The sequence below is a fragment of the Delphinus delphis genome, chromosome 6 (genome assembly GCF_949987515.2).
Source record: "Delphinus delphis chromosome 6, mDelDel1.2, whole genome shotgun sequence".
NCBI lineage: Eukaryota > Metazoa > Chordata > Mammalia > Artiodactyla > Delphinidae > Delphinus > Delphinus delphis.
This window is the reverse complement of record NC_082688.1, coordinates 50,078,785-50,102,165: the sequence shown is the minus strand read 5'-3', so window position 1 is coordinate 50,102,165 and position 23,381 is coordinate 50,078,785. Positions and strand designations below refer to the sequence as shown.

The 23,381-nt window shown below is 44.2% G+C and overlaps 1 protein-coding gene across 2 annotated transcripts in view; it reads left to right on the top strand.

Moving 5' to 3' along the window:
* The first annotated feature begins 4,255 nt into the window (after positions 1–4,255).
* The window catches only part of TJP2 (tight junction protein 2), a 134,154-nt gene continuing 115,028 nt past the window's right edge, over positions 4,256–23,381 (top strand). For both annotated transcript variants that reach the window (XM_060014647.2, XM_069540768.1), the window contains exon 1: positions 4,256–4,472. The gene's annotated coding sequence lies outside the window, so the exon portion shown is untranslated. The remainder of the gene's footprint in view (positions 4,473–23,381) is intronic.

The window sequence follows — 23,381 nt, the reverse complement described above, 5'->3', positions numbered from 1 at the left end:
TGATGATTATTCCTCAATAAAACTGGAAAAAATACAAAACTCAGGATCATACAGGCAGCAAGTAGCAAAGTCAAAACTAGAAACAAGGCTCTTTCTGGGGCTCGATAATGCACCTATTGCCCGTAAACACCTATCTCACCAAGGCAAGTGCCCCACTTTAGACTGTGATTTGACCCTTTCCCCATCCTGTCTGTCCAGTCTACAGGTGAAGCACAGTATTGATTTCAGAACCTCAGGACACAGAATACAAGAGCTCCCTGTCACGAGAGGCAGCAGAATAGGGCTTTGTCTCCCGGGAAGGCAAGACAGTTTCTATGGGACTGACTTGGTGTCAGTGGTGGGAAGGGAACCTCTGCTGAGTCCTGAGTCAGAACCCAGAGTTCTTGTCCCATTTTTCAGAGTACTGTCCCTGTGGTCCATGGAAGTGTCTTTTTTTATTTCTAAGAGCAGATTTTGCAATGTTTAGTCTTCAGAGTGGAAATATTTATTACTGAATATGCTGAAAATGCTGTTTTGCTGATTACAGGAAAGCACAAAGGCATACATAAAGCCTATAACCAGAACGAAAAGAGTGGGTGGGAAAGACAAAGAGAATGTCAGTTACTAGCTGTGCCAGCCAGAGTCCCTTTCTTCCCACCTGAACACATTCAAAGAAAATCCAGAATCCAAGTCTTCTCTGAAATGTTCATTTCATTTCAGATACAGAAAGAAATTAAACAGGTGTTTTATTTTGTGTGTGTCTGTATATGTGTGTGTGTGTGTGTGTGTGTGTGTGTGTGTGTGTATATATGGCACCCAAACACATGTAGTAGCAACGCCAACTCCATACAGTAGATTAAATCAGTGGCATGTGATTAAAATATTTAAAAAATTTCCCTAAAATTTTACTAACTTAGGGACTATCAAGTTTCCCCAAATATCTCGCCATTTTGAATCAGGCCCCAAACAAGAAATACATGTTATATATTATTGGTATCACTTAAGTCTTTTAATCTATATGTTTCTTATCCCATCGTTTTTAATGCCTTGCTACTTTCTGAGGAAAGTGGGTCATTTGTCTTTTCGAGTTTCTCACATTCTGCATTTTGTTGATCATGCCCCCTAGTAGCATTAACACATTGCTCTATTCCAGTAGTTCCTCTAAACTGGTAGTTGGATCTAGAGCTTGATCAGATTCAGGTTTGCTCTTTTTTGGCAAGAATGTGTCATTTGCAGTGTTGCGTATTTCTATCATATCGCACATAACGTCTGGTGATCTTTTCTATGAGATTAGTGGCCATTGATGACCATTGCCTTGATCCATGATTTTATAGGGTTTTGGAAAATACTGATATTCTTATTTATTTGCTAGAATAATTTCCTCATCAACTATTTAGTTACCCTGAGATACAGGTTGTACAGGTCTTAGCTTGGGTTTCCCAGGAAGCAGAGTTCTTGAGACATGGGCTTTATTGGAAGCATGGTCCTAGGGAAAGAAGTGAGGGGTGGGGGAAGCCGAGAGAGCCAATTCAAGCCCGGTAGGCTGCGGCTTCAAGCACCCGATTGGTTGATTCTTTGTGACTTGATTTCTGAGAAGTGATATAGACTGAGTTTCAGGACACTTCGTCCTGGGAGAAAAGGAAGGAATATTTATTTATCAGCTTCTATCCCCCACTGGTCTTAGGTTAGACCACGAAACATTAACCCACGCACCCTTCAGGGTGGTGTACGCATAGGCACCTAGATAGTTTCCGTGGATCTCCACACTGGCATTAACAGGGAAGTGCTGGGGTAGAAGGTAGGAGATGAGGTTATTTGGGTTGTTCCTGTATGAAGGTGGAAAGAGCCCACGTAGAACTTACTGCTGCAGCAGTGGCTGCAATAAGAGACAGGTGAGGCAAAGAAGATCTGAAGTGGTACATATGAAGTGTTAGATACAGTCCAGAAGAGGCAGGTAAAATGTGTAATTCTCTCTTGCAATTTACCAGCTTTCAAAATAATGAATTAGTTCTACTGCATCTGCAAAGGTAACCAATCAGGTTTTTTTTACCCCATTTTTAAGTATCCTCGTGAATCATGGAGATATACATATTTGATATGTCTCAATTCATTGCAGTTACTTTCCTTACTGATGCTCAACTTTATCCCACTTTAGCCAGTGGGTGCTTCTACAGGTTGGCTTCTGCTTCCATTTCATGTGAACCTATTAGTTTTTGATAGCTTCCTTGCTTTCTGAATTGACAAGATGCTCCAGTCTTATTTTGGGTACTTCTTACCTTTAAACTAAAATAAATCACTTCTCCAAGTAGGTCTAGTTCCTTTTAGGGAAAAATGCTATTTAGAGACTACAATCTGGGATCTAAGAGTGCTTACTCCTACTAGGTTGGTCACTGTTTGGTGGACATTTTGAGTAAAAGACCTTGGAAAAACATTTTTTAAGTATATCATGAGTTCTAAATGATAATTTCAATTCAAATTTAATATCGCTTAACTTGATTTTGTATTTATCTCTTTTATTCTGAAAAACATTGATTCTTAAAAACACTAACATAAATTACTAATAACATTGTGATTACTGAAAAGCTGTTTCTGTTTTGTTTTTTAACATTCTCTTCATCCTTAGGGTATATTCCTAAGGGATGTAGGGTCAAATAATTGTGTTTTAAAGTCACCTCACATAATTTCCCTTTACGTGGTTAAGCCATCAACTCGATACTACATTCATTAGTTGCATTTTGCTTTTTAAATTTTTGATTTAATTTTTCATAATTATGTAAAATTGACATCATTCCAAAGTCAAAACTACAAAATCAGATATAGTCAGAGAAGTCTAGCCTCTTTCCTTGTACCTTCCATCTTGTTTCATCTCTCCCAAATAAGTAACCATTTAATAATTTATCTTTCCATTTAAAAAATACATAAGCAAATGTATCTATGTGTTCCTGCTTTCTTAGATAAACAGTAAGACACTATTTACACCTTTATTCATCTTGCCAGCACTATGTTTCTGACAAACTACTGCTCATCTTTTTAAAAACTGTACTGTCCTCTAGGCTCAATCTACTCACTTCTTGGAATAACTTGTTGATATGTACTCCCCCCCCACAAAGTCTAAACTAAATGAACTTTAGTTTTACTTATTCCATTACTTCTGGCAAACGTTTGTGTCAGGAAGAGGGAAGGGGGGCTTGGCAATCATAAACAAAGCTGTCTTGAATGAATGAGGGTATGATCTTCCCAGGATTTTTTCTTGGTAGTAAAATACACAACATAAAATTGACCATTCAAAGCATTTTTAAGCACACAATTCAGGAGCATTAAGTACATTCACATAGTTGTGCAACCAACACCGCCATCCATCTCTACAACTGTTTCATCATCCCAAGTGGAAACTCTGCACCCATTAAACAATAAGTCCCCATAACCTTCCCAGGATTTTTAACAAGACTAAATGGAAGAGGCACCTGCTTGCCAGTTGCAAGCTTGGGTCCTAGGAGGATTCTGCCCTCCCAGCGGAGCAGAGATTCCCGTGGTGACTAAGCCAGCCCTCGGGTTAACGCTCCCGCCCTCACCTATTGTCCCAGCGGGAGGAACCGGTATTTCCGGATTGGGGCCTCAGACCCTGTGATCCGGCTAAGGGTGAGGTTGGTGGAGGAGGGGAACGGAAGCTGATCATATAAGTTAACTTTCCACCAAAATAATTAACCTGCCTTCCCATCTCACCCACCCCCCCACCCCCCCGCCAATACCACCAGTCAAACACCCACACGGTCCACAACGATCCTCCCGTAGTTTTTGAAAGGGGAACGACGCTCACCCCTTCGTTGCTCACACCCCTGGAAGGGATCGAAAAGCCGACCAGGTCATGAAGAAAGAAGGCAGCACAGCGAATTCCGCTTGCCCTTCGGGGGGAAGAAAGCTCACCGGCAGTTTTACAGAGAAGGAAAGAGGCAGGGGAGTGGGCGCGCGGGCTGGAGTGACCAAGCGGTCCCTGCGGCCGCAGCCCCTACCCCAACGCTGGGTGGCGTGTGTGAGCCACCCTCTGTCCTTCCCAGTACCCCAAAGTAGCACTGCAATAAACTACATTTCTCCTCCGGCTCGCGCGCTAGGCACCCTCGGGGGCTCGAAATAATCAGGTGACAGCTGCTGCCCACCCTCGTCTCCTCCAAGCCGCCGCTCTCTGGCTCACCGCCGCCCCGATCCCCCTGCCCCCACCCTGGATTTTTTTTTTTTCTTTCTCCCAAACCTCCAAACAGGAAATAGCTTGAGTCACAATAATACACAGGAGCAGCGGCCGAGGCCACTCGCGCCCGCCCATTCGCTGGGCCGCCTCCAGCACTCCGGCTCCGCGAGGCGCCGCCGGCGACGCGCGCGGGGAGCGCAGAGAACACCGGCCCAGCAGCCGGCGCCGCGTCGGAGGCTCCCAGGCGCCCGTCAGAGCCGCCTTCGCCCTGCCCCCGACTCCGCCGACTGCGGCCGCCACCCGCCTCCAGGCGAGTACCCTCCTCCCGGTCCCTCGCTGGCCACTGAGCGCCCGCAGGCGTCCCGGCGCTGCCCTCCGCGAGGCCGGAGAAAAGCCGCCCCAGGCGCAGCCTCCACGCTCCAGCAGCGCCCGGGATATCTCCCTCCGGTCCCGACTCTGGCGGGGGAGGGCTTTGCGGGCTGCGGCGGGGCGCTTGACCCCTGGTCCTTCATGGGGGCGGAGGTGGGGGCCAGCGTGAGTAAATGCTCTGTCACCCCATGCCCCTGTGGATTCGGGCTGGACTTTATTGGGCATTGATTATTTTCCCTTTCTGGGGATGCTTAACTGACTTTTGCCTCCCCATCTTAGGGACCATTCTGGAAGTGGGTTTGGGCGCGCAGCTGGGGCAGCTACAGGTGACTGGGAGCCACCTTCTTTTTCCTACCTGGCCTGGAGCCTTCTCCCCCAAGGGATGGGAGCTGTTTCACTTTCTGTTGAGCTTCTCTTGAACCAGATTCAAAGGGCCTCTGAGTTTCTGTCGGCGCAGTCAGCGTTTGCAGTATCTGGAGGAGGCAGGATCTGGTGGCTTGGATTTACGCGGGCCGAGGGGGGCGCTGGGTAGTTGAGAGCAGGTGGGCGCCGCCTGGGCTGCCGGCGGAGTCTCAGCCGCGGAGCCTGGAAAGTGCGCACACCTGAGAACCTCGGAGATGCTTGTCAGCCCACGCAGCCCGGGAGCCGAGATCTGTGCTCCCAGCTCGGCAGAGTTTGAGGGAATTTTTTTTTTTTTTTTGCACTTTCTGACCCATTTGTAAGGAAGGGGCCGAGCTTCTCAACATGCTGGGTGTTGTCAGTCTTCAAGGGCTACATTGTGAGGTTCTTCTATAGGGAACTCAGTCAAAACTGAGTTGGACATCTTTATGTTGGATAAAGGCCACTGAATTCCAGGCATTCTTCGAGGTTGAGAAGGGTGTTTTCAAGACTGTTTTGAAGTCGGCTTGAGGGCTTTCTGCGAAACTGCCGCTGTCAATTATCCTTATCAGCTGCGGCGGCTTGCTAGTCCCGGGGTGAGTGGGTTCTCTTAGAAGGCTCCATTCAGTCAGGCCTTCTATCCAAGTTTCTCAGCGCACTTTTACAAACTGTGGTTGGGAGGTAAGTTAAGTCCTTAGCCAATTCTTCTGAAACACATGATCAACCCTCCACGTTTCCCGGTGAGGGAACCGTGGTTCTAAAGGGTTAGATTGATAGGGTGACTGTCTTTACGTCAAACGCGCTGGGGCCTTGCGGCTTTGAGTGAGGTTCAAGGTCCAGCAACAGCGATATCACCTGAGGGCCTGTTAAAAATACAGGACTTCACGCCTGCCAATGCAGGGGACACGGGTTCGTGCCCCGGTCCGGGAAGATCCCACATGCCGCGGAGCGGCTGGGCCCATGAGCCATGGCCGCTCAGCCTGCGCGTCCGGAGCATGTGCTCCGCAACGGGAGAGGCCAAAACAGTGAGAGGCCTGCGTACCGCAAAAAATAATAATAATAATTTTTAAAAATACAGGACTTCAGACCTACCCAGAACTGCTCAATCAAGGTCCCCAGGGGACCCTTTGCATATTAAGGCTTGAGACTGGCAGAGGGTTATGTTGGGGTGAAGTTTTTTGTCCAGTTTGAAGAAGTGATTTACATTTCCCTACATGTCCACCCAGTCCTACATTTGAACCTTCGTTTTGCCAGACCAGGACAAACACACTACAGCTTTTTGGTTCACAGCACCTCCACCCCAGGTGCCAGGCTCCTTAAGCCTTTGGGTTTTTTGTTTCTAGGTACTTTGATTCTTTCATCGTTATTATTGTGATAAAATACACACAACATAAAATTTGTCATTTTAACCATTTTTTTTCTGCCCCTCTAGGCGTCTTGTGGGATCTTATTTCCCCCACCAGGGATTGAACCCAGGCCCTCAGTAATAAAAGCGCAGAGTCTTAACCACCATTTTTTTTTTTTTTTTTTTTTTTTGTGGTACGCGGGCCTCTCACTGTTGTGGCCTCTCCCGTTGCGGAGCACAGGCTCCGGACACGCAGGCTCAGTGGCCATGGCTCACGGGCCCAGCCGCTCCGCAGCATGTGGGATCTTCCCAGACCAGGGCAGGAACCTGTGTCCCCTGCATCGGCAGGCAGACTCGCAACCACTGCGCCACTAGGGAAGCCCCCTAACCACCATTTTTAAGAGTACAATTCAGTGGCGTTAAGTACAGTCACAATGTTGTGCAACCATCACCACTATCCTTTTCCAGAACTTTTTCATCGTCCCAAACAGAAACTCTGTACCCATTAAAGAATACCCTATTCCCCGCTCTTCCCAGCCCCTGAGTTTCCGGATACTGTTAATGACATTTTCTGTAGGGTACAGAAAAGGTTGAACAGGAATGTAAAGTAAAACTAAAATCATCTTCTCAGAATATTAATAAACGTTTGGAAATTCCTGGGTCACTGTCCTGGTGGACTTGGCATTTTAACTCCAGATTCTTAAAGTGCATGTGCTTTCTTTTAATGGAGACAACCTGAAACTATGAGGGCTTCCTCTTTGGTCTGGCTGGAAAGGAATGGAACTACCCAGGGCTCAATCTGCACTAATTAACTAGGTGCAGATGACTGGTAAAATCTCTGTGCTTCTTTTAACTGGCTTTATTTTAGGGGTCGTGTTTACATTGAGTTTAGCATTTTGTTTTTGTTTTTTAATACTGATCCAAACTCATTGTTGAAAGTAGTTGAAAGAAAGCTTAAGAAAAAGTGTTGTTGCTGACGTATATATAGGAGGAAGAAAGATTTGAAATAATTTTCTAAAAGACCCCAATCTATTTTGTTACTGCTTTAATGTTAAGTGAGTCTAATGGTCCAAGAACATTATTTCTGGTTGTAAAACTGTATAATTTAGAAAAGCTTTGTTGTTGTTGTTTCAATTGAAGTATAGTTGATTTACAATGCATTAATTTCAGGTGTACAGCAAAGTGATTCACTTACACACATATGTATATCCTTAAGATTCTTTCCCATTATAGGTTATTACAAGACGTTGAATACAGTTCACTGTGCCATACAGTAGGTCTTTGTTGTTTATTTATTTTGTAGATAGTAGTGTGTATCTGTTAATCCCAAACTCCTAATTTATAGAAAGCTTTGTAATACTGAAAGTAATCTGCTTGCATCTGCTCAAAATTATCCAGGTTGTGGTTTGAGGACATGCTTTTCAGTGAGAACAGAAATGTGAATTGGCAAGCTAATGAAAATGGTTTCATTCATGATCTAACAAAGGCATTGTTATATATCAAGAATGTGGTTCAGAATACATAAGTGATCAGAGATATTGGGAAGATTTAATAAGTAGCTGAATAGTGGCAGATCCTTAAAATTCTTCCCAAATTCTTTTTTCTCTAAGACCCTTGACTTTTCTTGTCTTATGACTTTCATCAGAATGAGGCTGTCACCTTGTAGGAAGGAACTTAGAGCTCCCTTTGATTGAAAAGTCCCTTTGAAATGATGAATGAAGATAATTCAGATAGGCAAGATTTGGCAGAAAATTCTCCTTTTTCACGAGATTCTTGCATTCACAAAATTTCAGAATGTTATTATTTTTTTTTTAATTATGGTAAGGCAAAGAGAAAATGTTTCCCCTCCTCCACTGTGTTCTCTTCGAAATAGCAATATAGTTCAGTGTTTTATTTGGTGAACAAATGCTATTTTGTAGTCCACACAGGAGAAAACATTCCTAGAAAGTGTTTGGTGAATGGATTTATCAGTAATTCAGTGATGCCTGGAGAATCACTTGGGGAGTTTAGTAAAAATGGAACCTCTCCAACTACTCCAGACCTTCTCTGAGTGAGACTCCGTGCATTGGAATCTGTAGGTTTTAATAACACCTTGGGTGATTCCGATATATAATTAGGTTTGGGAGTCACACACACACATGCAAACTAAGATATTGAGAAATTAATCTGAAAGTACAAGAGAACACAATTTTATATTAAACATGAAATAAAATTAATGATGAATTCTTCCTTAAAATTAGGTAGTCATTGTTTCAGTTTGGCAAATTGAATAAACACTTTTTGATGTTGGTCTTCATTCTTGAGATCTGAGGTTCAGAATCCTGAATGTCCAGAAAAACCCACTGGTCTCCCTAAGGTATCAAGGTATTAGACTATTTGATCCAGCATCAATGAACTTTTGTCGAGTGCCCATTTTGAATCGGGCATTTTCATATATATTCTCAATAAATCTTTACAATGACTTTGAGAGAGGTGTTTCTTTTTTTATAATATTACAGATGAGAAGACTGAAGCCAACCTGGGCCTTCCTACTGTAGAATATGGTCTTTTCCATGGTCCTTCCATGTAGAATAATAAATCCCTGCCTACTAACTCCCTTTCACCTCCAAGAAACTATGTATTCATTAATTCTTTTTTTTTAATTAATTAATTTATTTATTTATGGCTGTGTTGGGTCCTCAGTGTTGTGCGCGGGCTTTCTCTAGATACGGTGAGTGGGGTCTACTCTTCATTGCGGTGCGCTGGCTTCTCATTGTGGCTTCTCTTGTTGTGGAGCCCCAGGCTCTAGGCACGCAGACTTCAGTAGTTGTGGCACGTGGGCTCAGTAGTTGTGGCTTGCGGGCTCTAGAGTGCAGGCTCAGTAGTTGTGGTACATAGGCTTAATTGCCCCGCAGCATGTGGGAATCTTCCCAGACCAGGGATTGAACCTGTGTCACCTGCATTGGCATGCGGATTCTTAACCACTGCGCCACCAGGGAAGTCCTCATTAATTCTTCATTCAAATCTTTTGGAACATCAGGTACTAGCTGCTCTAGGCTTTGAAGCAAATAAAAAATGAGCCCAAACTGAAATAAATTCCAAAAGAGCAAAGGAGTCGACAGCAAAGTGTTCTTTCCATGGTACCACAAGACCTCTCATGAGTGATCAATTAGACTATACGTGGCTTGAATGTAGCATTAGCATAGCTAGTCCAGCTCCCGGAAAAAGCATTGGGCATTCTCCTTACTGAGACCGGTCAGCAGTACCATCTCTGCATATCAACCTGATGGTATTTACGAGGCACCCTAAGATGCTACACAGTGTGGAAGAAAGGGCACAGAATTCAGGTGCAAAAGAACTGATACTTACCCTGACCAGCTGACTGAGCGGGAATAAACCTCATAAACTTGGAGCCACCGTGTTCCTAAATGTAAAATTAGGGAAATAATTATCTCCCCCTAAGATTATAGTAAGGACTCAGAAAGACCTTTTTTATAAAAATGCTTGTAAACTGTAAAATGATAATAAAAATGTCTTACCTTCATTTGGGAGAAATTTACAACGCAAAGGAGACAGAAGAAGCCACACATCTGAGGTACCTCACACATTTTACTTAACTGAGTTTGTTTGTAATTCTCTTCTAGCTTCTAGGTCATTCTTTAAAAAACAGTCTTATTGAGATGTAATTCACGTGGCATACGATTCACCTATAAAGTGTGCAATTCATTGATTTTGAGTATATTCACAGAGTTGTGCAACCATCACCAGAATCAATTTCAGGACCTTTGTGTTGCCCTAAAAAGAACACCACCCCTTCGTGAAGCCCTTCCACCCCTTAGCTGGCACCTTCTAATCCCCTGCTTCCCCCACCTTAAGCAACCACTAATCTACTTTCTGGCTATAGATTTGCCTATTCTGGACATTTGATATAAATGGAATTATACAATATGTAGTCCTATATTTCTGGCTTCTTTCATTTAGCATAATGTTTTCAAGGTTTATCTACATTGCAGCATGTATCAGAGTTTTCTTCTTTTTATTGCCAAATAATGTTCCATTGTGTTTATCACATTTTGTTTATCCGTTCATCTGTTGATTGACATTTGGGTTGTTTCTACTTTTTGCCTATTATGAATAATACTGCTGTGAACATTCATGTTTTTATGTGGGCATATTTTTTCATGTCTTTGGGGTACATACCTACAAGTGAAAAACATATCTAACTCTATATTTAACATTTTCAGGAACTGCCAGACTTTTCCAGAGTAGGTGCACCAGTTTACTATCTCATCAGCAATGTGTGAGAGTTTCAATTTCTACACATCCAAATCAGTCTTTTTTATTTTAGCCACCCTAGTTGGTGTGAAGTAGTTTTTTGTGTGTGTGGGTTTTTTTTGCGTTATGTGGGCCTCTCACTGCTGTGGCCTCCCCCGTTGCGGAGCACAGGCTCCGGACACGCAGGCTCGGCGGCCATGGCTCACGGGCCCAACCACTCCGTGGCATGTGGGATCTTCCCGGACCGGGGCACGAACCCGTGTCCCCTGCATCGGCAGGTGGACTCTCAACCACTGCACCACCAGGGAAGCCCGTGAAGTAATTTTAATTCACACTCCTCTGATGCCTTATGATGTTAAACATTTTTTCATGAGCTTATTTATTAAGCCATTCTTTCCTGACCTTTTTATAAATCCTCTTCTAGGGGAGCACTAGATAGAGGAAGAGGAAAATCAATTTTGAATAAATTCCCTAGTTTCAATGGTTTAGAAAAATACTAAAAATGTAAATTGAGCCCTTTGCTCTTTTAAAATTTATTTTGGTTTTGGCTCATCTTTTTATTTGCCTTGGGGCCTAGTACATGTAGTACCTGATGTTCCAAAGGGTTTGAGTGAAGAATTAATACATAGATTCTTGGAGGCGAAGGGGAGTAAGTAGGCAGGGACTTTTCTTCTATATGCTGATTTAATGCGCACCAAAAAACCGTGCACCTCTCAAATGTTAATACACCAAAAAATATGCTTATGCTGATGGTGGACATTTTATTATTTATTTGTTTGTTTGACTGCACAGGGTCTTAGTTGCGGCACGCGGGATCTTCATTGCTCCGTGCGGGATCTTTTAGTTGTGGCATGTGAACACTTAGTTGCGGCATGTGGGACCTAGTTCCCTGACCAGGGATCGAACCTGGGTCCCCTGCATTGGGAGCACAGAGTCTTAGCCACCTGACCACCAGGGAAGTCCCGATGGTGGATATTTTAAACACTTGAACGAAAATATCGTTTGATATTTTGTTGGTTAACATCTGTCCATTCTACTTATTAAAATATGTAAGAATATACTTTACAAATCATATTAATAAATTGTTGATATCTTTTATTAGGGTACTCTCTTTTTTTTTTTTTTTTTTGCGGTACGCGAGCCTCTCACTGTTGTTGCCTCTCCCATTGCGGAGCACAGGCTCCGGACGCGCAGGCTCAGCGGCCATGGCTCACGGGCCCAGCCGCTCCGCGGCATGTGGGATCCTCCCGGACCGGGGCACAAACCCATGTCCCCTGCATTGGCAGGCGGACTGTCAACACTGCGCCACCAGGGAAGCCCTATTAGGGTACTCTTGATTTTATTTTCAAGTACCCCCAACAGGAGGGTAGGCTGATGGACATTTTGATGTGAGTTTGTACATTTTTGTTCTTTCCCAAGCTGCATGGCAGTGTTTTTTTCTCTATAGCCGTATGGAGAACCATTTTCATGTTCTACAGTTACAAATCAATCCTGAATTTTTAAAATACCTATTAGCATTTTTAGAGGCCCACTCTATTGAACTTGGGTTGTGCTGTTTGGATCTTGTATTACTGGCAGCTGTAGGGAGCAGTAAGAGAAACAGGGAAATCATCTGGATTTAGAAAACGAAAATCACTTCCATTTGAAAATTAAGACAGCCTTAGAATAAGCAAATGAAAGTGTGTGGTTCAGTGGTCCTAACACATTGGGCTGTGTCTGAATCACCTAGAAGTTTGTTAAGACCCACATTACTGACCCCCTGAGTTTGGTTTCTGAGTCAGTCAGTCTGGGGTGGGGGCCAGAGAATCTGCATCTCTAGCAAGTACCCAGGTGATGCTGATGCTGCTGGTCTGGGGGCCTCACTTAGAGAACCAGTGGATTGGAGGCATTTGGAAGGGTAGGACCAGAGCAAGAGTGAGGGAGGGGACAAGGCTACAGGTGAGCTCACGGATCCCGTGTGTACAGGAGCTTAGTAGAGCTGAGGAAGTAGATATGACCCAGGCTGGGCTGGGAACTGGGACATAGGGATTCTGTGGGGAGGGGTGGCTGGAAGAGAAGCCTCTGAGATGGGGGAGAGGTGGGGAGAGAATTCTGAGGAGACAAAGGCCAGTGAGGCCCCCCACTGTAAACAGGGGACTGAGGACACGCCTCTTCAGGACACGCCTCCATGTAAACAGGGGACTGAGGACACGCCTCTTCACCACTTCTAGGAAGGCCAGCATTACCAGGTAGTGGGATAGGCTGCTTGGGGACAGGGCCAAGTGTGGACTTGCCTTCATAAGATAAGGCGTCCTTAGGCCACAGTCCTGGAGTCGTGACTGGCCCTCTCCCTCTTGCCTGTTACCATGAATCATAGTCAACCTAGAACCCAAGGAGCTTTGTAAGCCAGAGCAGGAGTCCTTTGTGCAGGTAGTGGCCATCGAGTTTTAGTTTTCTTCCTTTCACACCTTTGCCTGCTCTGCTTAATGGCTTAAAAAATCTGTGCTACCAGGTGTCTAGTCTCCTTAGCATAACTTGGCATAAGCCTATTCTGAGGGTGGGTGCTGACAGTCAATGCTGTGAAGGTCAGAAGGTTTGCTACAGAAAAGAAATCCAGGAAGGGCGGCGGCCCACTGCTATTGGGTCCTGTGAAGCTGAGCTGTGTCCCACCCTCCCTGCAGTTTCACAGACGTGAGACAAACATCTCCTAATTTTATTTCATATTTTTCTGAAAGGAATCCTCATTGTACCTGAGGATATAAAGCACTTCTCTTGGGCTTTGGAACAAGGCCAAAACCTGCCCCGCAGTGTTCTGTGTTACCATCTGGGGGCACTTGCTGTCAGCAGAGGGAGAGGGCTTAGCATCAGTGGGTGTTATCCCTGCCCAGCTCTGCCTGTGACTTGCTGCTGAGCTCAGGAGCTGAGTAACCACCGCCTACTTTAGACTCACCTTTGTGTCCTCTGTCCCACTCAGCGAGTTGCACAATTTTACATGCCTGTGGGCCCAGGGTGTGCAATTCCTCTGGTAATGGTCAGAACTGGACAGGAGGTATTTCTCAGTCCTGCTTCTGGGAGAGATTGTATCTCGGGATACTTAAGGTCACCTCCAGTTTCAGTGATTCACTAGGAAGACTCACAGGCTTAGCATATAGTCATAGCCACCTCTGTGATTATTACAGTGAAGGCAAAAGTACACGATCACAATCTGAGACCACCGGGCGCAAGCTTCCAAGTATCTTCTCCCAGTAGAGCTACGCGGGACATGCTTAATTCCGATAGACCACATGTGTGAAATGTTGCCAGCCAGGGAAGTTCATTAAAGATTCAGTACCCAGGGTATTTTTTCTGGGGACTTACTATTGTTGGCATCCTCTGCAGAGCATGTACCAAAAGTTCAGATGCCCAGAAGGAAAGCAGATGTTTAGCCTAAACTGCATTATTTGTGTACAGAGTTTAGGGACAGTGGACAACTTTAATCAGTCCTGAGAACGGTGGGAGATGCCTCAGACCCACGTTCCCTGACACGTTCAAGGGCCAGTCTTGGAAGCAGGCCTCTCAAAGGATGTTAAGGCTTTTGTGCTCAGATGGGGACGAGGATGGAAAGCAAGGACGGTGGCAGAAGCCCTTGCACTTGGAGGAGGGGTCCGTCCATGCAGCTTCAGAGGCTGGTTCTGTAGGAGTTTTTCTCCCTTTGACCAAAGCGGCAGAGGGTAGAAGTGAACTTGGGTTTTGCACTTAGATCTTGGCTTTAGGAGGGTAATAGGGACTCCTTCACTTCAGGGACAGAGAAGGGTGAGAGGGCACATTGGCAAAGAGTTCAAAGCCCTGTTCATTCATGTGTTCATTCATTCTCAGCATGCCCCATTGATGCCATACTCTGCCAGGCCCTGTGGCAGCTGCTAGGGCTACAGTGGTCAACAGAGCAAAGTCTCTGCTGTCATGGGATCCTAGAAGGAGACAAATCAGTAAAGAGGCAATTCCATTTCATTATGATGGGGACATACCAAGGGCCCCAGGGCACCTACCCAGGCTTAGTGGGTGTCAGAAAGTATGAATTTTGTCATCAGACCAACCTGGGTAGGAATCCCACCTCCACTACTTCTTACCAGTGTGGCCCCGGGAAAGTTAACCTGGGCATTTGGTGCCTGAGTTTCTTCATCTGAAAACAGGGAGAATTTCCACCCACCTCTTAAGGTCCTTGTGAGAATTAAACAAGGTAATGCCTGTGGGGAGCCCTTATCTCGGTGGCTGGCACAGAGGACGTGTTCACTATGTAATGGTTCAGCCACATCTAGGCAAGGGGAAGGGTGTGTTAGCAGGAGGGGGTGGCATCTGCCATACCTGCTGTGTGCAGAGCCTAAGGTCAGAAGGCATCTCTAGCCCTGAGTTCACAGGTGCACCTCAGGCTTCCTTCCTGCCAGCTCATCCTACTAACCGATCTGAGAACATTCTTCGCTATTTTGCTTTTCTGACTCTTGGGGATATTTTTTCCTCTGCCTGGGGTGCCTCAGCTGCTTTTGTCCGCCTCAGGAATGCCTACTCATATTATTAAGACCTAACTCAAGTACATTTTCTGTGAAGAGTTTCCCAAGCCAAGCCCCTTGGGCAGGATTATCCCCTCTTTCCTTTGTCCCACCCCTGTTCCATGGTCACTCGCCTCCCTACTGCAGTGTGCTGGGTTGCAGTTACTTGTTGCTCCATTCGACTGGATGGCTCTGGAGGGCAGGGACAGTTTCGTATTTTTCGTAGGTACAACATCCATGAGAGTGTTGGATAGGGAGCAGTTCAGTGGTTGTCCCAGGAGTGAATGAATGAATGGAGTATCGGGTTGGACTTAGAAAACCCAACAGGAGATGGATGCAATGTCAGCCAAATAGGTATCTGCCTTCAGAGCAGAGCTTACAGTCTAGTGGGGGAGATAGATAGTACACAGGTATAATGAGAGAAGCGACACAAGGGAAACAGAGTCTGGCCCAGCAGCAGGTGCAAGGGGAGCGGGAACAGAGAGAAAGGGGCGGTCCAAATGTTGATGCCCTGGGCAGTGTGAGGTTATCTTCTGGATATCTTCTGGAGCGTGGGTGGCGTTGGAGGCTGGAAGGACTGCTCAGCAGGGAGCCGCCCCAGGAGAGCCAAGAGTCCTCCCGTTGGGGATGGAGAGGTGGATCAAAGGATACCAGCACCTCAGCTGCCAAAGGGCAGGAGATCTAAGTGGACACTTGGAAGGTTGAAGTGGTCCACTTGGGAGCATGGAAAACTGGGGTTGAGGAACACAGGGTTGATTGAGGAAGCGGCTCCCGGTGAGCTGAACAACCTGTGGGCTGGATCCCCAGCCTTATTCTGCTCAGGCTTCCATAACAAATTACTGCAGCCTGGGGGGCTTAAACGACATTTGTTTCTCACATTTCTGGCGGCTGGAAGTCTGAGATCGGGGTGCCAGCATGGTCCGGTTCTGGGTGAGGGTTGTCTTCCTAGCTTGAAAAAGGCAACCTTCTCACTGTGTGCTCCCATGGCCTTTCTTAAGTGCATGCGTGTGGAGAGAGAGCCATCTCTCTCCATCTTCTTATGAGGGCGCTTATCCCATCATGAGGATCCTACCTTCATGACATAACCTAAACCTAATTTACCTCCCAACACCCCACCTCCGATTACCGTCATGCTAGGGGTTAGGGCTTCGATTGATGCATTTTGGGAGAACACAAACATTTAGTCCATAATAACCTGGGCCAATAAATATTTGCTGAGTAAATAATAATCATAGCTAGCACTTAGATAGCACCTCAGATGGTTAAGGCCCTAAGTGTTTTGCATATACTTATTCAATTTAACTTTCACACAACTTTAATAGGTAGGTGCCATTTTTATCCCCTATATACAGATGAGGAAACTGAGGCCCTGGAGAGGTATAGAGGCTTGACCAGGTCACACAGCTAATTAAATGTGAAGCTGGGATTCAAACCCAGGCAGTCTGGTTCTAGAGAGCAGGGTTTTAACCATTACACCCTATTGCCTCTTAGGAAGTAAACCCTAATATTATTGGGTATCTGTCATACGCTGATGCCTCTTAGGAAGTAAACCCTAATATTATTGGGTATCTGTCATACGCTGATGCCTCTTAGGAAGTAAACCCTAATATTATTGGGTATTTATCATACGCTGATTCCTGAGAGAGGAGAGATGCTGCAGATACAAGGTTGAGTATGACATCATATCTACCTTCTAGGCCATCATAGAATGCTGAGAGAGACAGAGCTGTGATTTTTGAAGACAACTGAAATATATTGAGGCCAACAAGGAGCTTTGTTTCACCTTTCTTTTGTAACTGTAGTACATAGCACCATTGACAGAGGCAAGTGTTTTGCTATTTCAGATGTATCTGGTGGCTGAAGTGCTCACAAAATTATATATATATTGTTTAGGGAATAGTGGGCTGACTCATCAAATTAAAACTGACTATTTTTACTAGAGTTTCTAAAGTACTGATAATAATTAAATGATGGTAACACATATCCTAAAATTTATAACACTATCAAGATACAATTTGAGAAAAAGTAGAACCACTGATACGAAAAAGTTTTTTTAACTAAAAATAAATATAGGTAATTTAGAAATATTTTACAGGAAAATTTAAAACAAAATGACTTTAAAAACCTTGTGGTGTTTCAGGATCTTGACTATTAGGGAAGCTCGTGTATATGTGGAAGCTCAGTAAACCCAGGAGGTAACTAACTCACTTTTATTGTCTGGATGGGGGTGTCCGGGGGAAAGCCCAGCCCATGAGGAGGAGAAGGACAGTGACCCCTAGGTGGGAAGCCAGCTTGGTGATGGTTGTGGAGAGGCAGAGCTTCCTGGAGAACGAGAAGGAAGAGGATGTCTTCTTGCCACAAACTCCACATTCGGATCCACTGGAAATAGCGGATTTGGGAAAGAGGAGGTGAGGGAAGAGGAAAGCCTGCAGTCAAGAGGCGGTTAGAGGGTAGGGGTGAGATATCCTTCTGTCTCAGAGGAAGCAGCACTTCTTCTAGGGATCAGGAAGCAGATGTTCTGTCTGAATCCTCAGCTGCGTGGAGGTCCACTCAAGAAGGCACTAGAACAGAGTAGGAAAGGGTCAGACCTGGGCTTGAATATCGGCTCTGCCACGTAGGAGCCGTGTGATCTAGGGCAGGTTTCTCAACTCTAAGCCTTAGTTTTCTCTTTGTAAAAGGGAGTCAATAATATTGCCTTCTCCCTGAATTGCTGTGGTTCAAGTTTCATTGCTCTTACGGTTATTTTTTTGTCTCAAGTCTGCACCCTTCTGTCTTGAGAGGAGGGGGTTTTGTCTAGCCTCCCACACTCCTCCAATTATCATAAGCTCCTTTTGAAGGAATAGAATTTGGCTTGAGAAGAACACGGGGTCACTGTAGCTTTTCTTCCAGGTCTCCAGCTACTCACCGTCACAGCTCAGCCTGTTATTTGCTTCAGACCTTTCCTCCTCTGGCTCTGCCTCAACAGGCAATATCCCAACAGGCTGTATTTCTTTCTTGTGAAGGAGTCATATCATCTCATTTCCTCTCTCCTGAAGGTTTGGGGCTGCACTTTCACTCGAGGCTTGTTCAATCTGACATCACTAAGATGACCTGTTAAGTCTGCTTTTCTGTTCTCTTCTTCTGCAACATTGGTGTAAATTGATTTTTCTCTCCATCTTGGGTGGTGAGATGCATGCTTGGTTTTGGAACATTAGTCAGTTTCCTCCTGGATCTTCATGCCTGGTCATCAACATTATTGCCATCCCCTGATTCCAATTTATTACCCCATTCTCTTCTCCAAGAGAAGGTAATTTTTTTAAAAAAATTTATTGAGATATAGTTGATTTACAATGCTGTGTTATTTATATATACATGTATGTATGTATATATACTTTTAAAGATTCTTTTCCATTATAGATTATTATAAGATACTGAGTATAGTTCCCTGTGCTATACAGTAGGTCCTTGTTTTTTATCTATTTTATATACTTTATAGTAGTGTAAATATGTTAATCCCAAACTCCTAATTTATCCCTCTCCTCCCCCCACTCCCACTTCCCCTTTGGTAACCATAAGTTTGTTTTCTGTGTCTGTGAGGGGAAGCTGATCTTCAGTCGTCAGTCCCACCAGACACTTGATCTAACTCCCCACACAAGCCCTAGAGTGCCGTCTGGAGATCCCAAGTCTTTCTCAGTTGCTCATAATAGTTTTAGATGGGATTTAACTTCTTCCTCTTTTATTTTATTGGATTCAGCTTCCAGAGAACAGATCCTTCTCACAGCATCAGACATTGGCTCATCTTGAACGTGATGCATTTTCTTTTCCCAGTTGATTTGCTATAAAGCACATAGGCTGGACCAAATCACAGGCTGGACGTGTCCAGGCAACTAGCTTCTTCTGGGCTTTTATCTTTTTCATCTCAGTTGATGAGGACTTTCCTTTTTTTTTTTTTTTCCAAGTTTAGGTAGCATTATGGATTGAATTGTATCCCCCCACCACCCAAATTCACATGTTGAAGTCCTAACCCCAGTACTTCAGAATGTGACCTTATTTGGAGATAAGGTCTTAACAGAAGTAATCAAGTAAAACTGAATTCATTAGGGTGGGCCCTAATCTAGTATCACTTGTGTCCTTATAAGAAGAGGAAATTTGGACACCGACACGTACAGAGTGAAGATGATGTAAAGACATAGGGAGAAGGTGGCCATCTATAAGCCAAGTAGAGAGCCCTGCCTCATGGGCCTCAGAACTTTGATCTTGGACTTCCAGCCTCCAGAACTGTGAGATAATAGATTTCTGTTATTTATGGCACCAGTCTGTAGTACTTTGTTACATCAGCCCTCGCAAACTAATACAGTCAGAATAAGAAATTCTGCCTGGAACCAAGACAGCTTGGTTTTTAACACAAGCAGCTGTCATGCACACTCCACCATCTCCCACTGATGTCCCAGGAGAGCAAGACAGGGGTTCACATCATCAGGTTCTTCTGCCTTGAACTCTGAAGTGTCTCCTGGGTTTGCCAAAAGTACAGCTTTGGGGCAGAATGAGGCTCCTCCAGGGGGGCCCTGCGCTGAGGCTCTGTGGCCAGCTTGGCCACAACACTGTGATCACTAAACAGGCTCTGCCTGGAACCAAACCTGTGTCTGACACCCAGGCAGACCACCGCTGAGGTGGATTGGGGTGGAAGCTAAACCCACCAACACTGCCCCAGACTCCTTCTTAACCTTTAATTAATCTTCTCCTTCCATGGCCCAGAGGACCCATGCTATCCTCTGCACATGCCTAAACACATAATTTAAATTCATTGTGGTTCTACTGTTATTTCTTTTTTTTAAATTAATTAATTAATTTATTGTTGGCTGTGTTGGGTCTTCGTTGCTGCGCACGGGCTTTCTCTAGTTGCAGCGAGCGGGGGTTACTCTTCATTGTGGTGCGTGGGCTTCTCACTGCGGTGGCTGCAGAGCATGGGCTCTAGGCGTGCGGGCTTCAGTAGTTGTGGCTTGCAGGCTCTAGAGCTCAGCCTCAGTAGTTGTGGTGCACGGGCTTAGTTGCTCTGCGGCAGCGTGTGAGATCTTCCTGGACCAGGGCTCGAACCCACGTCTCCTGCATTGGCAGGCGGATTCGTAACCACTGCACCACCAGGGAAGCCCTGTGGTTCCACTGTTGAGAGATTAAACAGAAAGTATTTGAGAGAGAGCAGAAGTAACCTAGCCAGGTCTAGGTGGTTCAACCAAGAAGAGCTTTCTGGAAAAAATGAAGACGTAACTAGCAAGTAAAAGAAAATAACACACACACATGACATATATTTTATGCTGGACATTACATGTGCCAAGTGCTTTACAAGTAAAAACTGATTTAGTTTTTTTTTTAATTTTCCCTGTTTATTTCTTTTTTTTCCCCTCCAGTTTTATTGAGGTATAATTGACGTACAGCACTGTATAAGTTTAATGTATACAGCATAATGATTTGACTTACATACATCATGAAATGATTATTACAAGTTTAATGAACATCTGTCATTTCATATAGATACAAAATTAAAGAAATAGAAAAAAAATCTTTTGTGATGAGTGCTTTTAGAATATACTCTCTTAATGACTTTCATATGTAACATACAGCAGTGTTAATTATATTTATCATGTTGTACATTACATCCCTAGTACTTATTTGTCTTATAACTGGAAGTTTGACCTTTTGACCACCTTCATCCATTTCCCCTTCCCTCTACCCCCACCTCTGGTAACCACATATCTGATTTCTTTTCCTATGAGTTTGTTTGTTTGTTTGTTTCTGAAGTATAACTGACCTACAGTGCTATGCTAGCTCCTGGTATACAACATAGTGATTTGGTATTTCTGTACATTTCAAACTGAACACCACAATATGTCTAATTATGAGATGTCACCATACAAAGATATTACACAGTTATTAACTATATTCCCCATACTGTACATTTCATACCCATGACTCATTTATTTTGCAACCTGAAGTGTGTGCGCCTGATTTAGTTTTTAAAACAGCCCTATGAGGTCAGTGTTATTATTAGCCCCACTTTACAGATGATGAAATTGAGGCAAAGAAACATTAAGTGACTTGTCCAAGGTCACACAGCTAGTTAGTGGTAGAGCTGGACTTCAGTCCTGGGCAGTGTCGTGCCACAGTTCATGCTAAGGAGGTTGGGGGTGGGTGTCAGCAGGTGGGATGTGGGATTATGTGAACTACTTCTCTCTAGCCACTGGCCACAGACTGCTGGATCTCAACACTTCACACCTTGTGTAGTCCCTACCAAGTTCCAGAGACTCTGTCCCTTTTCCAAAGTTGCAGAGCAGAGGTGACTGATATCCCCTAACCCAATGAATGGCCAAGCCCTTTGTGACTTAAACCAGGTCCTGTCAGTGTTCTAAATTCTGTGCAATGCCACTGCTCATCTGCTCCCAGGCGAGAGACCTGCCAGAATCCTACAGCTCTACGTTCAGAGTAGAAATGTAACATGAACACAGTTTCTACCAACAGTAATAAGGAGTGAATTTCCCTCACATAAGGAGTTGAAAGTTTTTTATTTCTTAGGAATGAGGGTACTTATAGAATTACTATGTATTCAAGTTATTTGGGAGGTACAGTCAAGTGATTTTAATTTTGGCTTTTAATTATTCAGTAGCAGAGATTAAAAATTTGTGAAATATGGTAAGGGAGAACTTCCCCAGTTGGTGAGTACCACCTGAGCTGGGCCCCTTTCCTCTGCTCCCTGTAGCAGGCCCAGAGACCCTACTTTCTCTTTTTGATGGTTTCCATCATTCACTTCAGCCCCTAGGTTCCTGTACCCTTCAGTCAGTCTCCCTATTTTCCCCACAAAATCACTCATCCTTGGGCTTTTCTGTAGCTGCAGGGGAGGGTCAGAAGTTTGTAAGTACTCCTTGTGCTTGCCTGCAAAGAAATGAGGAGTAAGGAAGGTTTCTTACAGAGGTATTAGGAATGGAAAAAGAAGGACAGATGGGAGAGATGGAAGGAAGGGAGGGAGAGGATATCCACTGACTATAAATACATCATCTCATTTATTATTTAAAGCCACCTCTGCAGTGTGGTCTTCTTGCAGCTTTACAGATAAAGAAATAGGTTCAGAAGGGTCAAGTAACTTGTTCAAGGTCACATGGTGTTAAACAGCAGAGGTGGGATTCAAATCAAGTCTTCCCATTTAAACTCAGCTCTCTTTCCCTGTGTCACGGGTTTGGTATGACTGGGCACCCCAGGGATGGGTGAGGATGGCTTCAAGATCTCATGCCAGCAGAGCCAGGAAAAGGCAAGAAGCAACTGCTGCTGGGGGCTGGGCAGTGGGTTCCTTCAGGTAGATATTGGGTTGGATGGGAGGACAGGGTTGAAAGGACAGATTTGGTGACATCCAGTTGAAGGTAATAGTATAAACCCAGTAGTGAGTGCATTTTGAGACTGGCGATGAAGAGAGAAAACTAGTATGAGATGACCGGGGGTTGGCGGGGGTGGGGGGGAGAAATGGGGGGGTGTTAAATCTAGGAGATCCGCAACTAATCTTGAACTCTTTGTAATTCTCTCACACCACGTAGTCTGTTTTTCTTACAGTGTTCTAGTGGCTCATCTGAGTAGCAAACATGTAAAGATATATTCTATATGAAGCTACTGGGGACAGGGTGTGGGGATGAAATTATGCCTAAAGTCATATAATTTATCTTATGTGCAGTGGAGTTAAAAAAAAAAAAAAAAAGGACTGTTTCCCCGACTCTTGTACTTTTAGTTAAGGCTTTTTTCAGCGCTCTGAAAAGCAGACCACACCCTGTATAACAGCCTGTTTGGGACATTAGTTCATTTCCATTTTTATACTTCTAAACACAGGAACAGTTAGAATACCCCGTGAAGAAGGATGTCCACTGTTTTCCTCCCACAGAAATAAGTAGAAATAATCAGTTCAAAGAGAAGGTCAGTCTTATCTGTGAATTTTTATATTCAATTTTGATTATTCAGAAAGAGAACTTGAGCATCCTGACTTCAAAGTTTTTTGGATCATGTATATTTAACAATTTTTTAAAAATAAATAAGTGATTTTTAAATCAGATAGTTGTAGTTATAAAGAATTTCTAGAACTCTAGAAATTGGAATTAACCAAGTAAATGAATATTTCCGAAGATGTTATAGAATTACAAAGAAAATAGCCTTATAATTACATATCTGGATGGAGTGTTTTGGTTAGATTAATTTTTCTCTGTATTATGATCCTCATGTACTATTATGAGGGAGTTCATACAAAGATGACAGTTTTTAAAAATGAATAAATAAATTAGAAAACCGAACAATCTTATTTGTGGAAGAAAAGCAAATTCTTTCTAATTACTTGCTAAAGCAGAACTTTTTTCCCAGTGAAAGA